The sequence below is a fragment of the Drosophila mojavensis genome, unplaced genomic scaffold, assembly GCF_018153725.1.
Source record: "Drosophila mojavensis isolate 15081-1352.22 unplaced genomic scaffold, ASM1815372v1 contig_36, whole genome shotgun sequence".
In the NCBI taxonomy this organism is placed as follows: Eukaryota; Metazoa; Arthropoda; class Insecta; order Diptera; family Drosophilidae; genus Drosophila; species Drosophila mojavensis.
Genome location: NW_025318858.1, coordinates 3,051,026 through 3,069,990, shown reverse-complemented (window position 1 = coordinate 3,069,990; position 18,965 = coordinate 3,051,026). Strand labels below are relative to the sequence as shown.

At 38.1% G+C, this 18,965-nt stretch overlaps 1 protein-coding gene and 1 long non-coding RNA gene across 2 annotated transcripts in view; both read left to right on the top strand.

The window, feature by feature from the left end:
* Window positions 1-416: 416 nt before the first annotated feature.
* LOC122757248 lies at window positions 417-3,242 on the top strand. Its single transcript, XR_006357208.1, has 2 exons — window positions 417-750; window positions 2,942-3,242. It is a non-coding gene; the product is annotated as an uncharacterized LOC122757248 (long non-coding RNA).
* A 545-nt stretch (window positions 3,243-3,787) lies between these two features.
* LOC6575873 (zinc finger protein chinmo) overlaps window positions 3,788-18,965 on the top strand; it is a 60,301-nt gene continuing 45,123 nt past the window's right edge. The window contains exon 1 of the mRNA XM_032728947.2: window positions 3,788-3,927. The gene's annotated coding sequence lies outside the window, so the exon portion shown is untranslated. The remainder of the gene's footprint in view (window positions 3,928-18,965) is intronic.

Sequence of the window (18,965 nt, the reverse complement as noted above, 5' to 3'; positions counted from 1 at the left end):
TGCGGTTTGCTGCGTTCGTTCGCCATTTACTCTTACGGTCTTGGAGCTGTTGCGTTGCTGCGCTGCTGCGCTGTTACTGCTGCTGGTGCTGCTACTGCTGCTATTGGTGGTGGCTCTGCCACTGCTTGTGTGTGCGTGCAGTTTGTTGTATGCTTGTGTGAGTCGCCGTTGTCGTCGCGTCGCCTCTGCCTCTGCCTCGATAGGCCGGCCATAAACGCAAAAGTGGAATTACGCTCGCGTTATTCGGCGCTAGGTTTCGGTGGTGCGCAGCTCGCAGTCGCAGCGTTTGTTGTGTGCATTTCTCGTCTCGTCTAACGGCAACAGCAAAACAGAAGCTGACTGCAAAAACAAAAAAAGCAAGAATAATAAATACACAAAAACCAAAACTAAATTACATTTCAAAATTACAAAGCAAAATTTAAGAAAAAAACAAAAAAATATTCATATTAATTTATTTATTACGAACGGAAATGCGGCAGAAAATTGTTTTGAAAATTGTGCACCAAATATTTGCTGCCTAACAACAAAAGTTTCCTCAACTTAACTGTTTTTTAATTTATTATTTAAGTTTAGTTCACATTAAAACAAAAATACATAAACAAGATAAATATCGCCCAAGGCCGGCAAACAAAATACACAAAAAGTCGAAATAAAAACAAAAATTATTACAGTGCACAAAGTGTGTGCCTACATGAGTGTGTGTGTGTGTGTGCGAACGTATGTGTGTGTGTATTTGACAAGTGATTGAAGGTAAATTCATTGTTTATTGTTATTAAACCAAACAAATTCAAATATAAATATACAAAAGAAAAACAATTAAATTTTAGATAAATTAAATAAACAAGCAACAATTTTTGCAATTTTTCTAAATGCATTAAAATCAGTGAAAATTATAAAATTTAGTAATATATTTAAAGCACAAATTATAAATTAAATGTGTATAAAAAACATAAACTTAAAAATAAAATAAAATAGAAAAAGGAATCAAAATATATCAATAAATATCATGATTATATTAAATAATAAAATAAAGTTTAAAAATTAATGATTTAATTATTAATAATATATATAAACCTGAGTAAAAACTAACTTTTTGAAAAACTCGCAATTTTTGAGCGCCAAAAACGCCGCAGGAATACAGTTATATAAAGCTCTCTCTCTTTATCTCTAAATATATATTATCTTTATATATGTGCCTATGTTTTCTCCAAGTGCACTTTATGTATCTTTAAGATACTTTCCCAAAAATAATGAAGCAAGGACAGCAGCTCTACAAGTTTCTTAACTCGTTCCGGGAGAAAACCCCTATAAATGCAATAAATGCGTATACCAATTACAATTGTGCGTAACTCTATGAGTGTGTGCGTGTGTGTGCGTGTGTGTGCATATTGTGATCTTTAGCATACCGAATGGGGTTGCTTGGCAACAACTGCAATTGGAAACTGGAAATGGGAAAAGCGGAAAGCAAAAAGAAACTTGTGCATTTTTAATCAAGCAACAACAACAACAACAACGGCAGCAGCAACTACAGCAATAATAATTACTACAACAATAACAAACAATAAACCACCCTGCCCGCCCTTCATACAAAGCCTATGCAAAAGATGCGAAGCATGAAAAGCAAAACAGCCAAAAAGTGAACTGAATTTCAAACCCTTCCAAGAGACACGTGTGTGCGTGTATGTGTATGTGTATGTGTGCGTGTGTGTTAAAGTGCATAAGGCAATATGCAGGGATTATAACAGTTTTACATAAAAGATATATACAGAAAACTTTGCTAATACACTTGTTTGATATAAAAGAGAAAGAGAGAGAGAGAGACAGACAGAGAAAGAGCGCGAAGGAGATTTGCAAGAACTTTACAAAAAGAGAACCAACAAACAAAAATAATAAACAAATATTCAAAATATAAATATATATACATGACTGAAAATAAAAAATTTAAATGCATTTAAGCTGATTTTAAATACTAGAAAAAATTGAAAAAAAAAAATATATATATATATATATATATATTATATATAAAGAAATTTGACAAAATTTCAACATAAAATATATCCTAATCAAATTGATATACATTTTACAGAAATTATTATTTTTTTATATTATTATATTATATATATTACTATAATTATAGTATAAATCACGCCCTTAAATGGCTTAAGTTAAAAAAAAAATGTAGAATTGAGGCAAATTTATTATTATTCTTTAAATGTAGTAAACAAAGCTCACAGACTATGAACCAGTGAGCGTATTGAATCTATTGCATCTGTTTAGTATTCCCATTATTAACAGATTTGGCACTTAGAGCGATAAGCGTTGACAATTTCCTGATGGAAGTCGATGAAATATTTCACAACTAACAAAAAAAAGAAACAATCTCAATTAAAAGCTACATTAAAGACGAAACCCAGAGCCACGAAATGCGTTGCAATCTGCGGGTTTCAGATTAAAGAATTAATGGAAACAGCATTCGGGTACAGATAAGCATTATATTTATTTGACATTTTTGAAAAATCTAATCAGAATTTTGAAAAAAGGGCAATGTGAAATATATAATATATGTTCCTGTCGTTAGAAAGAGCTGTGAAATATGAAGGTGTAGAAATATGTTGAATTTCATATAAGATTATAATGAAAATATTATAGAAATATGAGCATAGAATAGTTTGATATCTAGTTAAGTTCAGTTCGCTATGTTACTATCAATCTATTTATATAGCTTCAATTTTATTGCAATAGCATTAAAAGATCCTGAGATTTCAGGAATCAAAATCTTAGGAAAATGAATTAGAAAGAGATATTCTTTGTAGACGTAAAAAAAATATATTCAACATATATCTAAAAAAATATATAAAATAAACAAACAAAAAATTACGAATCTATATAGATACCTATACTCTTTAATATATATTTATCCAATTCTCCACTTTTGTTGCAGGTCTCCAATGTCACTGTGAAAATGTCTCCACACAGCAAAAACGTTCACAAAATCGAAAAAAGGCGAATGCAACATTGCCACATGCAACAAAATGCAATTTTTGAACATTTAACTAACTAAAACAAAGTTGCGAAAATCCAATTCAAAAATAAACAACAACAAAATATTTCAAAAATGAACTGAAAAGTAAAATTTAAAACCTAAACAAACTTTAAGCAAATGCAAAATTGGCAAATTATAGATTTGGGCTAAAAAGAAGAAAAAAAAATTAAAAACAAAAAAAAACTTTTTTGAAAAAAAATCTAAATATATTTGGCTAAAAATTAAATAAAAAGCAAGCAAAAGGAAACACAACAACAAAATCAATTAAATGTAACTTTAAACTAAACCGAGAAACAACAACAAAAGCAAAAATCAGCTAAATTTCGAAATCAAGCAAAAACCGCTAACAAATTTAAAGCCAACAACTAAATTGGAAAACCTCTTCAAAATTATTGGTTCGGACAAAACGCAATACTAAACACAGCAACAACAACTACAACAACAGCAATATTTACTACAACAACAACAACAAGCAGCCGTAAATAAATAATAAATAAAATAATAAAAATAAAAAAAATCGCGTGTGTTAGTTTGCATAAAAATTTCGTTTCGATAAAAACAAAACAAAAAATTTAGAGAACAAAAAAAAAAAAAACAGAAGAAAAAAAATCTATGCTTAAAACATATTTATGTATAAATATATATGTATATATATATATTGAAAAAATATAAATATTTGGTAAACATTTTTGATAATAACTGAACTGTAAAAAAAAAATTAAATAACATTTAATCTAAGTGCAGTGAAGTGCAAACAAACAAAATTAATTACAAATTGTAATTGAATGAAAATTCATACAAAATTTGTAAACATTTTTTACGATTGAAAACTAAGGCAACATTAATTTTGGATTAACACGCAACATTTGCAATTGGATTATAAGGTGAGCTTTAATTTTATTTAAATATTTGAATTATTGATTTGTTTTTTTCTATGTCATGAGAAGAATGTGTTATATATCAGCTAATGCTGATATAATGTTGGCTAATACCAACTCTAATACTGTGCAACACTAAAATACTAGCCAGCTATCCAACACTTACTTCTCTATGGAATGTAATCCAGGAGAATAAAAATTTAATTTGAAATCGAATTCGCCAACAGTGAATTATAACTGTTCTCTTTGATCTAATTAAAGATCTATATTATATTTACTCTACACTACAACTCTACACAACAAATCTTGTAAAGAATCGACTCTCCGACTAGCTACATACATATGTATATCTCCACTCTTCATTTATTCCGAACTCGACTCATCTACTCTACATTCTTCTTCTCTACTTCACTCTACAAACGCTCTGCAACTTGTTGCTTTCTGCTACTCTCCACTCTAACTCTCCACTTTACTCTCCTCTGCTGCATTTTAGCTAAACTCAAAACTTCAGTTGGCTATAAGAATACACTTCCCATTTGGCGGTTCGCACAACTCTCCACTTTTTAACTCTCCACATGGCGCTGGAAGCACTTTCTGTCTTGGGCCTAACCTCCAAGCAATGTCATTCAATATTTATGTTAATTGCGCAGCGCATTTTCACTTACACAACACTAAACCAACACTGGGCACTCCCCTTGACAACGACCCACCGCCCCCTCCCTCACCATTAGTACAACAAAATATTGTCACACTTAGTTAAAACCAAGTAAACATTTTTTCGAAAGTTTTTTTTTTTTTCCTCTTCTTATTTGTATCTTTTTATGCTACAAACATTTGCAAACATTTTGCAGACGCACAACGCATTTAATTATTATAATAATTACGCACAATTATAATTTATGCAAAGAAATGTATGAGAGGGAAAAGGCTTAAAAATTGTGTTTGCTTATTATTTTCTACGCACTTTTTGTTTTGTATATGATTTATGAGCGTCAGCGTTGCATATTAATAACAATTAGGCGACAACTGAAGAAAAGCAAAAGTCACACACACACACACACACACACACACACATACACGTACATACATATCAATACAAGCACACACACACATGCAAACATACGCAACACATTCAATTTTTTTCTTTGCATAAATTAAACTTTTCTTATATTGCTGCTGCTGCTGCTGCTGCGTCGCAGTCGCCGCTGTCGTTGTCGTCGCTGCTAACACGCAACCCCCTCGCGGCATTGACGCCAGCGTCGCTGCCGCTTTGACCTACTTTAAGCGCAGCGCGTTCCAAATTTTTGTGCGTTGTACGTACTGCTGCTGTTCTCCTTCCCCTCTCTCTCTCTCTCTCTCGCTCTCGCTCTATTGTTGCTTGCTGCGTGCGCTTAAATGTAGTTGCCGTTGCCGTTGCTGTTGCTGTAGTGGGCCTTCCGCATTTAATTAAATGCAACAACAATTTGGTTATTTTCAACCTTTGTTTTACGTGTGCTTCGTTTTTACTGTTTTCTTTCTTTACTCTACCATTTGCTATTGTGTTTTTTTTTCTTGTTGCATTTTCACTTGTCGGAAGTGCGTTTTAGTTTAGTCTGGCCTCTCAACCTTTCAGTGTTGCTGACTCGCTCACACGCATTGCGCAATCGTTCGGCTTCCTAGAATACACAAAGCTCCCTACCCCAACCACCCTGTCTGTCTGCTGTCTATCTCGCTCTCTCGCACGCTCACGCAATGTGCGTCGCAGACTGCGCGGCTTTCTGAGCTAACGCAATGCAATGCTGCTGCTGCTGTTGTTGTTGTTGTTGTTGTTGTCGTCGTTCGCAGTTACGCAAAGTGCGTCGCAGTTGCTGCGCCTATGCAGTTGTGTGCGTATTGTTCTTTTTCTCCCCCTTCCATTATGCTGCGTGCACTCATTAGAGCTGTTTCGTGTGCTTCGTCTTCTTCTTCTTGTTCTGCGTCTCGTGTTGCGTCTGCAGCGGCTGCTTTAATAATTGTGGCATTTTATGACCTGCCACTGCAGTTGCTTGAATTTTAATGTGTCGCCTACCAAGAAAAGCGATTCAACATAACAGCAATAACAACAAAACCCGTCAATAGCTTTAACCGAAGCGCAGTTGTTATTACAGTTGTTTCAACTGTTGACATAGCACTAGAGTGACAGGCAATCAATCTGTCTCTGTCTCGCTCACGCTCTAGCCGCTCTCACTGCAATTGGCCGCTGCGTATGCACTTTCCAAAAATACGCAAAGCCATTGTAATGAGAGCTTGTTGTTGTTTAGAGTTGAAGTTTTTTCTTTACGCCGCAATTCCTTCAAGTGGCTCATAAATTTGCTTAGCACTGTAAACAAATGCTGAGTAATTAATAATCGACGCTCTACATAAGCCCAGCATGCGAGAGAGCATACATATGTACGTGTATGCGTAACTGCACATTTGTAGATTTTGCCGCTCTCCGCTCTTGCGAAATGACAGACAGCACAGTGGCGTGCCATGCTTGGGCCTCATCTGTGCGAGCCCAGCAACGCAACTGACTAACAACGCCCATGAAATGCGTTTTCTATTTTGCTCATACACACACCCATACGTGGACAGCGCACAGGCACAAACACACACACGCCCACTTGGAGAGGGCGCTTTGCTTACTCTACACAACGCAACTCTACGCTATGTATTGAATGCATGCAAAACTTTTTGCCAGCGCACATTTGCCAATATATGCGAGCGAGTGAGAGCGACTGACTGACGGCGAGTGTGAGTGCGAGTGTGTGCGCTATTGCGAAGTGGAGCAAAAGGCAACTGGCAATTAGCAGCAGCTGGGGAATAACTGCGAACGAATAGTTTTGCCAAAGCATTGCACATAGGCTCCGCCATATCTGACGGTGTGTACATATCACATGCACAGACACACATAGACAACTCTACATTCACACCTACACACAGTATACAGATAGCATTTGTCTGTATACATGCATATGTGCTTTAGGCCTATAGACCAAACAATGGAGAAAAACAAATTCAAAACGAACGACACTGACAGGTTTTCACTGTACTTAAATAATATGAACTAAAAATATTTGTTTTCTGTTTCTTGTTTGCTTTTTTTTCTTCCCTTTTTGCTTTTATAATGAATTTGTCTTGCGTTTTTGATAAGCTTAATTAGCAGCACATAAAAAACTCGGTGATTTCGCATTATTTTATGACAAGTTACATTTTATAAATGTATGCGAATGTGTGTCTATATCCATATAGTTTTGCAGTGCAAATCCTGACTTGATGCGTGTCGCACATTCTTTTCGTTTTTTTGTTTTTATAGGCCATAAAACATGGCCGTAATATTGCGCATAAATTAGTAGATGAAATTATTTTTACAGCGTGTTAGTTTGAGAAAACCTTTAAAACATGCAAACATGCAGTGAGTCAGAGAAAAGGGCAGCATAGAGAGAGGGGGAGTGAAAGTAATAAAAGTAAACCTACTTTTTTTGAAACTTATATGCATATTTCTTCTCAACTAACTTCAAAAACTTAATGAAAAAGAAATATCGAAAAATATGGCATTAGAAATATGTATTTATGTTTATACAATTTGTTAATTAGGCTCAAAAATAATAAGTGGATTAATTCTAAAATGCATTATTATTAAAACTGCTTTGAATAAAAAATTAATCTCCAATGCTGTAAACTTAACATCTTTAAGAGAGATACATATGACTTTAGCATTAAAATATGCTAATTTATGCTAATCCAAAAAGTAATCTCATAAAATGTAACCAAAAATATATTCTGTAAAATCAGAAAATAACCTTCAATGGGTGCTTTTTGTTATTGTTCAATAAATTCGTAGAAGCAACAAGCAACAACAATTTGTCAATTTCATGTCAATTACAACACCAAAAAGCGCAGATAATACACAAACATACATGTATATATATGTATGTGTGTGCATATGCTATATAGCATAACTAGAACTCTATATATCTCTCTCTCTCCCACATACGCATGAATATGGAGGGCGAAGCTTGTATATAATGCTATTATATAGCAAAATAAATTATATAAATACAATAAATATATACATATACATTTAAATATATGTACATATGCATGTGAGTGTATATGTGCAAACGCAGCGCAAAAAAAATTTTTTATGTGTTACGCATTTTTCCTGTTTTTGCTATTGAGTTATTTGTAGATTGTGTCGGAGTCGCATCTAAATTATTGCGGCCTACAATTAAAATTGGCCGCAAGTGAATATATAGCGCTCAAGTGAGAGAGAGAGGAAGGGAGAGGGAACTTTAGGGTCGGGGGCAAGCGGCGACCGCTACGCTCTATCGCCAACGCCTGCACAGCAACAAAAAAAAATTTCAAAAAAAAAAAAAACCTTGAGCTCGCACAACATAATTAAAAATGTGCGTAGACGCACACAAACACACTCAGACGTTTAAGCACACAGAAATACACACAGACGCATACACGCGCAACATTTTGCAGCCGAAAAGCTTTTGTTGCTGTATAAATGACATTCACGCGCACTAAATACATATACACGTCAACGAAAATAACAATAACAACAACAGCAGCAGCAGCAACAGCACTAAAAAAAAGCTCGAACTGCAAACACAACAGCAACAACAACTAGCAGTGCCCTACAGCAACAACAACATACGCAACTAGCACTAAGGAAATCTAAAAATGGCTTCGTCGCCAGCTAGTGCCAAATACAAAGAGAGCGAAAAAGAAACGAAATTCAGTAAGCATAGGCCTACATATTTCGCTCTCACTCTATCTCTCAGTCGCTGTTGCCTCGTCAAATGCAAAAGCTTCAACGCTTACGCTCGCGCACACGCACTATTTGATGGAGCTTTTGAGCACGCACACACTATGCGAAAGCTTTTGCAGTCTGTGTAGAGATCACCATGCGGATCGCCGCAGCCAATCAAGTGTAGTAGCCGAATGTTCATTTTATTTCATTTATATGTAGCTTGAGCCAACTTCCTGACTTTGTGCAGCGCAACTTAAAATATAAATATACATACAAACATGCATGTATGTATATATGTATGTATGTATATGCATGCAGCTATTTATACCTATCTCATTATATTATCTCACATTTTACACGCTGCAACTTCTTGTCAATGAAAATCTGTTCGAAGTGAAGAGAAATGTTTATTTAATTGTTTGGTGGAACCCTTTGCTTTGTTTTGTTGTTCCTCTCAATTTGTTTTTAATAACAGCTAATTAAGTCAAGTATAATTCCATACATATACTCATGTTAAACACACTCAATTCTGCCTCTGCCTCCTCTTCTTTTTCTGTTAAATTGCGGCAATCTTCTAGCGCCAGCGTCGCGACGTCAACATCAACATAGGCATTGTGTGTGTGTGTGTCACATGGGCGATGCTTCTATACATACATACTTATTTTCATATGCCGTTTGATTTTTATATTATGCCTTTGCTTTTGAGTCTGCTTTCTCGCTCACTCGCATTACCCTTTTTGGGCGGCGTAAGTGAAGCAAAGACGTTTGAAGTGCACTCGTCGCAGTTATGCGAACAGAAGTGGAAGCAGCACAAAAAGCACAAAGAAGAATTGTTAAGGAAATTAAGAAAGCATAAAAACAACAGCAACAGCTTCCGTTAAAACAAAGGCAAGCAAGTGAGCGAGTGAGTAAGAGAGAGAGTGAGTGAGTGAGAGGGGAAGAGGGTGCGCTGTGCAAGCGAAAAGGGGTTCCCGAAAAAAAAAAAAAAAAAAAACAACACGCAAGCCGCGCACATATGCAGCATTTACCGTTAGCACGGCAGGAAAGAGGCATAGAGAGTGAGAGACTGAGACTGAGAGTTTGGGTAGCTGCGCTTAATTGCGGGCTTGGTTACGCGTGTGTTTCTGCTTCTTCTTCTTCTACTTCGTGTACTTCTTCAGGCTATGCAGCAAATACTTTTATTCGATGGGAAATAAGTAATTTTAACAGCTGAGCAATTGTTTGGGAAAATATGAGAGCTGAAATCTAAGTAAGGTGAATTTATGTTTGGTGTAATGTAGGCATAAATGAAATATAGAGAGAATATCTGTATATCTAAAGTAAAGTTGTGTTTTGTAGGTCTTTTCTTATCCTTACATATTCTATTGCTTTATTGTTCTATATATGCTATTCATATACATATGTACATACATATGTAAGTATTAATGATCTCATAGCCAATGCTTTTCCTTTGGTATGGTTTTTTAAGCCTTCTCTCCGTCCCCTTTGCACTTGTTTTCCCATTTAAAACTCGATTTACGCTACTCTACACATACGATGGTTTTTTGTGTTGATTTTTCTTAGCTCTCTAATGAACACTTCAGCTTGCATACCCCTGATCCCACCTCGCCTCTCCGCTTGCTCTGCCCTTCAACTGCTCCTAACAACGCTGTGCACTTGCATTTGGTAATTAGAGGTGGGTAACTGGGTGGCCAACAGCAGTAGCCCCTGTGTTTTTCGGCCTGTCTATCAGCCGTGCAGCCATGTGTGCATTTAACCCCCAACCCGTTAGCTGCCCCCCTCCCCATGCGCTCCACTGTCGCTGTTTCGCGCTCTGTCTCCATCGAGTGCGACGCGAGGTTCGACGTTGAGTGCACTTCAAAGTAGCAATTCAATTTCATGGTTACCAAGATGCCATCTCTGTCTCTCACTCACATGCCGCACTGCTCTGTTTAACTAACTCTACATAAGGTCTTTCTCCCCTCCCTCTCTTGCTCTTGTCGGCTGTGTAAATCACAGTCATAAAATGCACGTGAGTGCAGTCTAGTGTCCAGTTTTTTATGGCCGCATTCACACTGTGAGTCCAATCAGAATTGCAGTTTGAATTAATTCGAATTGGATGCCAGTTGGAAAATCCAACTTGAACACGAATTTCGACTATTTCGTATTGCATTTGGTTTCACGTTGTGCTGTAAATGCAAACACCTCAACTGATGATGGCGTGGGGGCGTGGCAGCCGAAAGCCAACCACGCAGAACGCAAAGCCTGAGAAAAATGCATAAATTAGGCGGCTTAGCCAAGCAGTTGTTTATGCTGGAAGACCAAGAAGAAGAAGCAGCAACAACAATAGAAAATGCATTGCTATAGTTGGAGGTAAAGGTAGACTTGCCTACCTGTCCGTCCCCTCACATCGCTCACCTTTGTGTGCAAGTGTGACTTACAAGCGAAATTAGGCAACGAAGCGTATGAAGCAGCCAACTTTTGCCTTTGACTTTTCGGCCAGCCGAGCGCAAAGTGACCCAAAAAATGACTGGAATGGGGCAATCTGAGCAGGGGGCCGGTGAGCTGGGGCCTGGAGCCAGAGATGCGTTAACTGCACTCTTTACTTGACTGCCAAGAGTTGAACCCTGTTGTGGCTGGCTGCCCTTTTCCGCCACGTCAAGCTGTGCCTTGACGTCTTTTCTTCCAGTCGCTGCATATGAAAATGCAAAGTTGAATTTTGAATTAAAAAATATTACTTAATTCTAATTAAATGAGGAAGTAATAGAAGCAGCATAGGCAAGGGGAGGATTGTTAGGTCTGTAGGGCTTGTAATATACTATACGTTATTTAGGTATTATTAAAATAAATGTATATTTATGTATATCGATTCATATCCATAAGACATATTTGAGATAAATGTAAATTAATTTTTTAGCGAAATTTATAAACAATAAAATTTAGTTGAATCATTTTTTCCTGGAGCTAGTAAATGATATACCTTAAAGCTATAATAATAATAAATAAACATTATAGGTAGATGTTAAATAAATAGATAAGGCTGGGAAACTTTAAGCAACTATTTAAGAGCTCTACAGGGTAGCGCTCTATTTCAGTCATTACAAAAAACTTCCTAGAGACTTTTAGTATTAATAATCATCAAGTAAGAGGCTTAAAACGCAACTCGAAATTTTTATGGACTACATATATTCTTAACACATCTAAAATGATCTACTCTTAAGTCTAAATACATATAAATCCATCAACTTTTCTTAATATTCCGAATTTCTATCATATTATTATTTATTTACATATACATCTGAACTCTCATTAATATTTCTTGCCAAATTAATTATACTAAATTGCTTCTCTTTTTTTCTCTTCTCAACAATTTATTTCAGGTAAGCAAACGCTTTGTATAGGCCCAGCTAATTAGGCCGTCTAGCTAGCACGTAAGTTGTTATTCATATAAAAGAAAATCTATTTTTTTTTTCTGTTGCCTTCTTAAAACATTTTTCTAGCATGGCCTAATGGTATTTACCATTACCGTTACCCCCGATTTCCGGCCATAAATTTTGCAATTAACGACAAATGTCACTTTGTCTGAACGCTCGAGGCGCCGACTGCGGATTGCATTGAGCGCCGCCCGCCCTCCGCCCACCGTCCCTGCCCTCCTCCTGTGCCTTTCTGTGAACCCTTCTGGGCCAAGCGAAGCGTGTCTGCCACGCCCGCTCCACAGCCGCCCACTTACGGTCTGGTTCGTCCTGCAATTGCATTAAAAAGCATAAATTTACTTTAGCATTGGACGTTATAAAATCCATTTATGCACTTCACTTGCTTCTTCTTCTTCTTTTACGCCGTTTCCTCTCTCTCTCTCGTTTTCCTATGTCCGTCTGCTGTCCTGTGTTTTTTTATTTTTTGCCTAGCCAGGACTCTGTGTCCTGGCCTCGGTTGCATGCTGGTCAGACATTTTCTATGTGTGTGTGTGTGTGTGTGTGTGTCCCTTTTGCCTGCAATCTACAATAATTTCTGATTTCTTTTGCTGTGCTTTTTTTGCCCCGACTCCTGCCAATTTCTGCAGCTGGCTAAAAAAGCACAAACAACAACAACATGAAATTTCTGTTCTATGCAATTTTTACCTACAAAAATGGGAGAGAAAACACAACACCCAACAACCAGCTAGCAAACGCCCTAGCCACGCCCCCTCCCTACCCCTAGCCAGGCACTGCCTTTGCGGTTCGCTTTGTTTGTTTGCCTCCGTTTTTCGTTGTGTTGCCGATGATGAAGTTTAATTTGGATACAGCCTCTGCCCGCCCTCTCAGTCTGCGCCTCTGCATCCATCTGTGCTTCAGCCTCTGCTTCAGTTTCTGCCGTTGCCGACGCGTCGCCCGCATTGCTCTGCTAGTCAGACGCAGCTAACCCATTCAGCTGGCGCTTTATTGCATGTCCATGCCAATCTACATGCCCCGCCCACTCGAATGTGCGCCCACTTCACTATGCAAGCACCAGGAAGAACAACAACAACAAACAGCCTTTTGCATATCGCATAATCGTCGAATAGAGCACAAACTGTTTGTATACCCTAACTACTAGACAATATGTAGTCGAATATATAGTAGACTATCGATATATCATGATCGATATATGTACTAAAATACAAAACTTGAGGCTTGCTTCTTTTTGGTATATGGATACTACCCATTTAGGAACCTTTGATATCATCTCGATTAATGTTTTGAATTGGGATATGGATTTAACGTTGTATTACGCTTAGTATTCCCTTAGAACTAGCATTAGTTTTATCCTTAGTCCTCAGTTGCTTTCCAGTTTCCATTATTTCATTCGTATATTATATTACTCCTCTGCGATTTTAAAAGTTTTCTGCATTGTTCACTCCTCTTCAAGGTTTCACCGTAACTTTAATCACTTCCACGAGCTTCATCTCTATTTCACTCCACATTTCTACTATTCCCTCAGTTTCCCGTCCAGTTGTTCCAGTCTCTAGCTGCCATTTCCATTCCTTTTCCTCTTCTCTTCCACTATTCCACATATGTATTTCTCCACTTCCCACTTTTAGCCATTTAATTCGTACAATTCCATTATTAATTCACATTTCCACTCTGTTCCTACCATTTCTCTCGTTTGCACTATTCCAGTTCCAGTTTCCAGTCCAGTTGTAATTACTCTTCTCTTCTACTACTATTTCATCCATATTCCACTGCACTGTTCCATTTCACTGTTTCACATTCTTCTTCCATTCTCCGCTCTTTTTCTACCATTTCACTCAATTTCCACTATTCCACCTATTTTATCTATCTCTATATTCCCGCTTCACATTTGCTCCTCCACTATTCTTCCACCTTTCACACTTTGGCCACTCTTCTCTCTACTATTCCACTAATTCCTTTACCGCTCTCCACACACACACACACACACACACACATTTTTTTCTTGCTCTTTTGCTTCCTGTTTCTCATCCATTTCCGCTCTGCTCTGCCGCTAATATAATTTCGATATTTGCCTTCTTCTGCGCTTCGCATGCCGCCCAAAAAAAGTTGCACAAACTGAAAAAGTGGGCGTGGCTGGAAAGTGCTGCAGTGTCACGCCTCCCAGCCAGCCGGCTCTACCTACCGCCCCCTGCCGCACTCTCGCCAGCCCTGCTGCAGTCCAAACACAATCCGCAAACTGCAGCAACAGCATAAAATAACATTTTCTACCCTGCAATCAATGCAAATGGCTTGATGGGGGTATATTAGCTTATGACTAGGACTGCCATATATTTAGATAAAGTTTGATAAATAAAAGTATTGAAATTGGAATGTAATAAATAATGTAATTTATTTATATTTTCTTAATATTATAATGATCATTTATTGTTAATAATAAGATTAATAATTTTTAAACATTAATCATTTAAAATTTATTAACATGTTTCAAGATACATATTACAATAATAAAAATTTTTTAAAAATAAACTTCTGTCATTAATAAAATTAATAGATCAATAGGACCTAAACGAAAATGATTTAAGCTCTGGAAGTTTCAGTTAGATCTGTTAAGTTGAATATATTCGAAATGTATGTATATCCAAAAATCAGGAGAAATATTAAAAATTTCAAATCTTGTTGCTATACAAGGTGACTGCTAGTCGGGCATGCCCGCCTGCCATACGTCAACTTTCGCATACGATTTTCCTCTGAAATTTGTGTCTGGATTTTAAGCGCCGTCGCCTGTTTTTTTCTCCTTTTTTGTTTGCTTTTGTAATTTGTGTACGTCTCTCCGTGTGTGAGTGTGTATGTGTGAGTGTGTGTGTTTTTTTTGTTTGCATGCGCTTTTCTGCAGAATTTTCGGCAATATTCCATTAATACTTTGGACTAGTTGTTGTTGTTGCTTTTATTGTTTATTTTGGCAAAGGCGGCGAACAAAAAACTTTTTTTGATAAATAAATTTTGCGATAAAGTGGAAATGCAGAAATTTGTGCTCGCTAACAGTTTTTTGTTGTTGTTTGTTGTTTTTACTGCAGCTTTTTGCAGCATAAATAAATCATCAATGCATTGGGGGATTTATTTGCCATTTCAATTTATTTTAGAGTCCTCTAGAAAGCCTCTACTTTTGCTCCCGCTCCTTCGCCCTGTCTCTTTCTCTCTGCTAAGCTCCATTGCAGTTTTTGCTGAGCATAAATGAATATTCCGTTATCAGCCGGAAATGGAAAATGGAGAATGCATGTGTCAGGGCTTTTCTCTATGGTGCGAGGTAAAATCATTTTTAGCCTAGCTTAATTGTAAATGCAAACGGCAAATGTTGGGAAATGCATTGGGAAAAACTTTAAGCAAAGACAGAGAATGCTTTTTGCAGTGCAGCAAAACATTTGAGGATATGAAAATGAAGAATTTAATTAAATAGTTCTGAAAGCGAGAAAAAATATAGAATGAAATGAAAGATTGAGATAGATTGAGCGTGATAGAATATGTAATAAAGGGGATAGGGAAACAGAGATCGATAGAAAACGTAAATAGTGCAGAAAAGAGAGGAAAGAAAAGAAAAGAAATGAAAAGAAAAGAATAGAAATGAAAGACGACAGAAGGCAACTAGCATAGAAGCAACCGGATATGTAGAGAGAGACGGAAGATCAGAGAGAGAGAGAGAGAGAGAGTGCAAGTGTGATACAGAGGGAAAAGGAAGAAAAAAGAAGAAGAAAAGGAGTTAGGAGAGAGAGAAATAAAGACTGAGGGAGTTAGACAGAGAGAGAATGCGTGAGAGAGAGAGAGAGAGAGAGCTGAAAACTAGATGAGAGAAAGGCAATGAGTAATATGCGGGAGAGAAAGCGAAAGACATATAGAACGGATGTACATACATAGAACTAATACCATATTCATTCGAATAGAGAGAAGCAGAGGAGTAAGAAACAAGCACACAGAGGAATGGACTGAGAAAGAAATGAAAAAATAAGAAAAGAAGCAAAAAAAGAAAGCTAAATCCATTGAAGCATATGAATATTAGATAATATCCACATAGGAGGTAAAGCGCTTAGCCCCTCGGAGATTGATAGCCGAAGGCGGTGCTCAATTGCAGGTGTTTGCCAGAGTTCCATCGGAAGCTCATCCATCAATCTATCGCCATCTCTCAGAGAAGGCAAATGCAATATGCGATTGACCAATGACCATAAACTACATCTGCTACACAATATTCATGGCCCAGGCTTGAGCCACGCCCACCCAGAGTGTCGCTTGCTCCTGCTCCAGTCTCTGTCAGCCAATGCAGCAAATCACACAAATTAACTAGACAAAAATTGCCGCAGGCCAGAAAATGAAAAAACAAGAAATAGACGAAACAGAATATAGTATAAGAGAAATTCTAATGAAAAATCCGTCAAGCGCAAAAAATCGAAAGGGGAGTCGAATTGCTCTCCCACTTCTTCTGCCTCTCTCTGTGCAATAAATGCGATAAATTGCTCAAGTGCACAACACTGTGGCACGCCCCCGCAGCCAACCGCACGCGCCTCCATTGAGAATGCAGGCAAACGGAAAACAAAGCGAAAAATCACTTTTTCCATACGAAAGTTGTAAAAAAGTAGTAGAAACGTAGTACTACGTCTATGTGTGTGTGTGTGTCGCTGCCTGTCCAAATGAATTTTCACTCATTTCCTTATCGTCTGTGATTTCCTTGCCAGACGCCAGCACACACAGAGAGGGAGACAGAGATAGAGTGAGAGAGAGAGAGAGAGAGAGAAAGCTTCCCAACATGCTGACAATTTTAAATGAATTTTCTATGCAGGCAGTCGGCTATCTAGCTGTCGCCCTCCCCACGCCCTTGCACTCACACTGCCACGCCCCCTTTGCCTAGCTACACGTTTGTCGCATTGTCTGCAGGCGGCGCACACACCAACACACACCAACACACACCAATACACACCAACGTACACCAACAAGCCAACTTGAAATGCAGTTATAAGTTGTTGTTGTTGTTTTCCAGCTCCACGTCTGTCGCATTGTCTGCAGGCGGCGCACACTTACACCAATACACCAACGCACACCAACACAGCCAGAAACTGCAGTTGTAAGTTTGTTCCTGTATTTTTGTTGTTTTTGTTTCTTCTTTTCTTTTCTGTGCCGCAAAAAAATCAATGAAAATGCGACTCAGCAGGGTTGAAGCTGCAACATGCTGATGCGGCTGATGATGACGATGATGATGCTACTCATGATGATGATGATGATGATGATGATGACGAGGCAAAGTTTTGTGGCATGTCATTATGATGGCAGGCAACACAGCAGAGCACAGCAGCAACCCTCAAGCACTGCAGCGGGCGACAGCTGACTGCACAACCACCAAAACAGAGCGGCAGCAACAGCCCTTACACACACACACACACACACATAGACACACACACACACACACACACACACACACACACACACACACACACACTCGCTGAATTCGTGTAAAAAAGGAGCAGCAGAAACTTTCACTTTTTTTTGCATGCGGCATTTTCGTACAGTGCAATGCGCCAAAAAGCAACGAGAAAAACTTAGAGAGACAGAGTAAGAGAGTGAGAGAGAGGGAGAGGGAGGGCGTGAGAGCGAGACAGTTAGCCAAATGCAACCCTGCATGTGCATGTGCTGCAATTATTTCATAATACAATTTTACAATTTGCAGCCAAGTGCAGCAGCAAGCAGAAACTATAGCATACTTTTCAGCGTTCGGGGAGTTGGTTGGGCTTGAGGGAGGGGGGCGGTAGGATTTGCGCTGTGTACTTCCTGGTTTGGTTTGTTTTTTTTTTTTTTTTGAGGGTTGCTGGAAAACTTTTAGCAACGAGGCAGTGGAGGAAAATGCGAACGCTTGGAAAAACTTTTGCCACAGCACAGCGCACGGCTCACAGCTCACAGCTGTGGCAACTGCTGGCGCTGCTGGCTTTGGGGGTTGTTGCATGCCACGACGTGCACGAGTGTAGATAAAAATATTTTAATTTATTTTACTTTCAACTGCAGTGGCAGCCTGGCAGACACACTTCTGCCCCCGGCTCTCTGCAGCCTCGGCTACATATTTTCGTGCTTTTGGCTCTGCATTCTGCATATGGCGCCTGTGCTATGTGAATATGTTTTGCCATAGCAGTATACCCTGTAGGCTGTAGTCGAAGTGAGCTGGGGTAGGCTATGCAGATTAGTGTGATTGATAGTGCGTTTTCTTATAGGTGTTATAGTTGAGGAAACTAGCTAAAGGGACTCTTCTATGCTTAGCGTTAGACCACTGTATATGCAGGGTATATTAATGTCAATCAGTTTTAATTCTTGCTTGAATGAGATACTTTACAGTATATCCAGTCTGACATTAGTTCAATATGTAGCTGGAGGACTCACACAACGTTATGTAGTATTTTACAGGGTATCTACAAGTCGGAAACATTTTCAAAAATAACTTGAATTTCAATTATAGTCTGCAAATACAATTTCTTGTATGAGTAGTTGCTGTTCTTGTCTACAGGGTATCTAGTAGTCGAGCAATATCATCTTATAGAACTAAGCTCTTGAATATCTTAAATCTTATTCATTTCGAGCACTTATATGCACTCATTAGCCTTTATATGAAGGACCAGGGTATCTGCTAGTCGAGCATTGCCCATGGGGCAACTGCATCTGTCGCATGCAACGCCCAGCTCAGCTAAAACAAATTCCCTAACGAAGCGTCTGTCTGGTCTGGTTGCGCCTCGTCTCCCCTCGCCGCGCCGCGCCTCGCCTTGGCTCGTTTCAATTGTTTGCTTTTTGCTGCTGCAGTCATTTTATTTATCTTTGATAAAAGGTTTTAGTTTTCCATATGTGTGCGAGTGTGA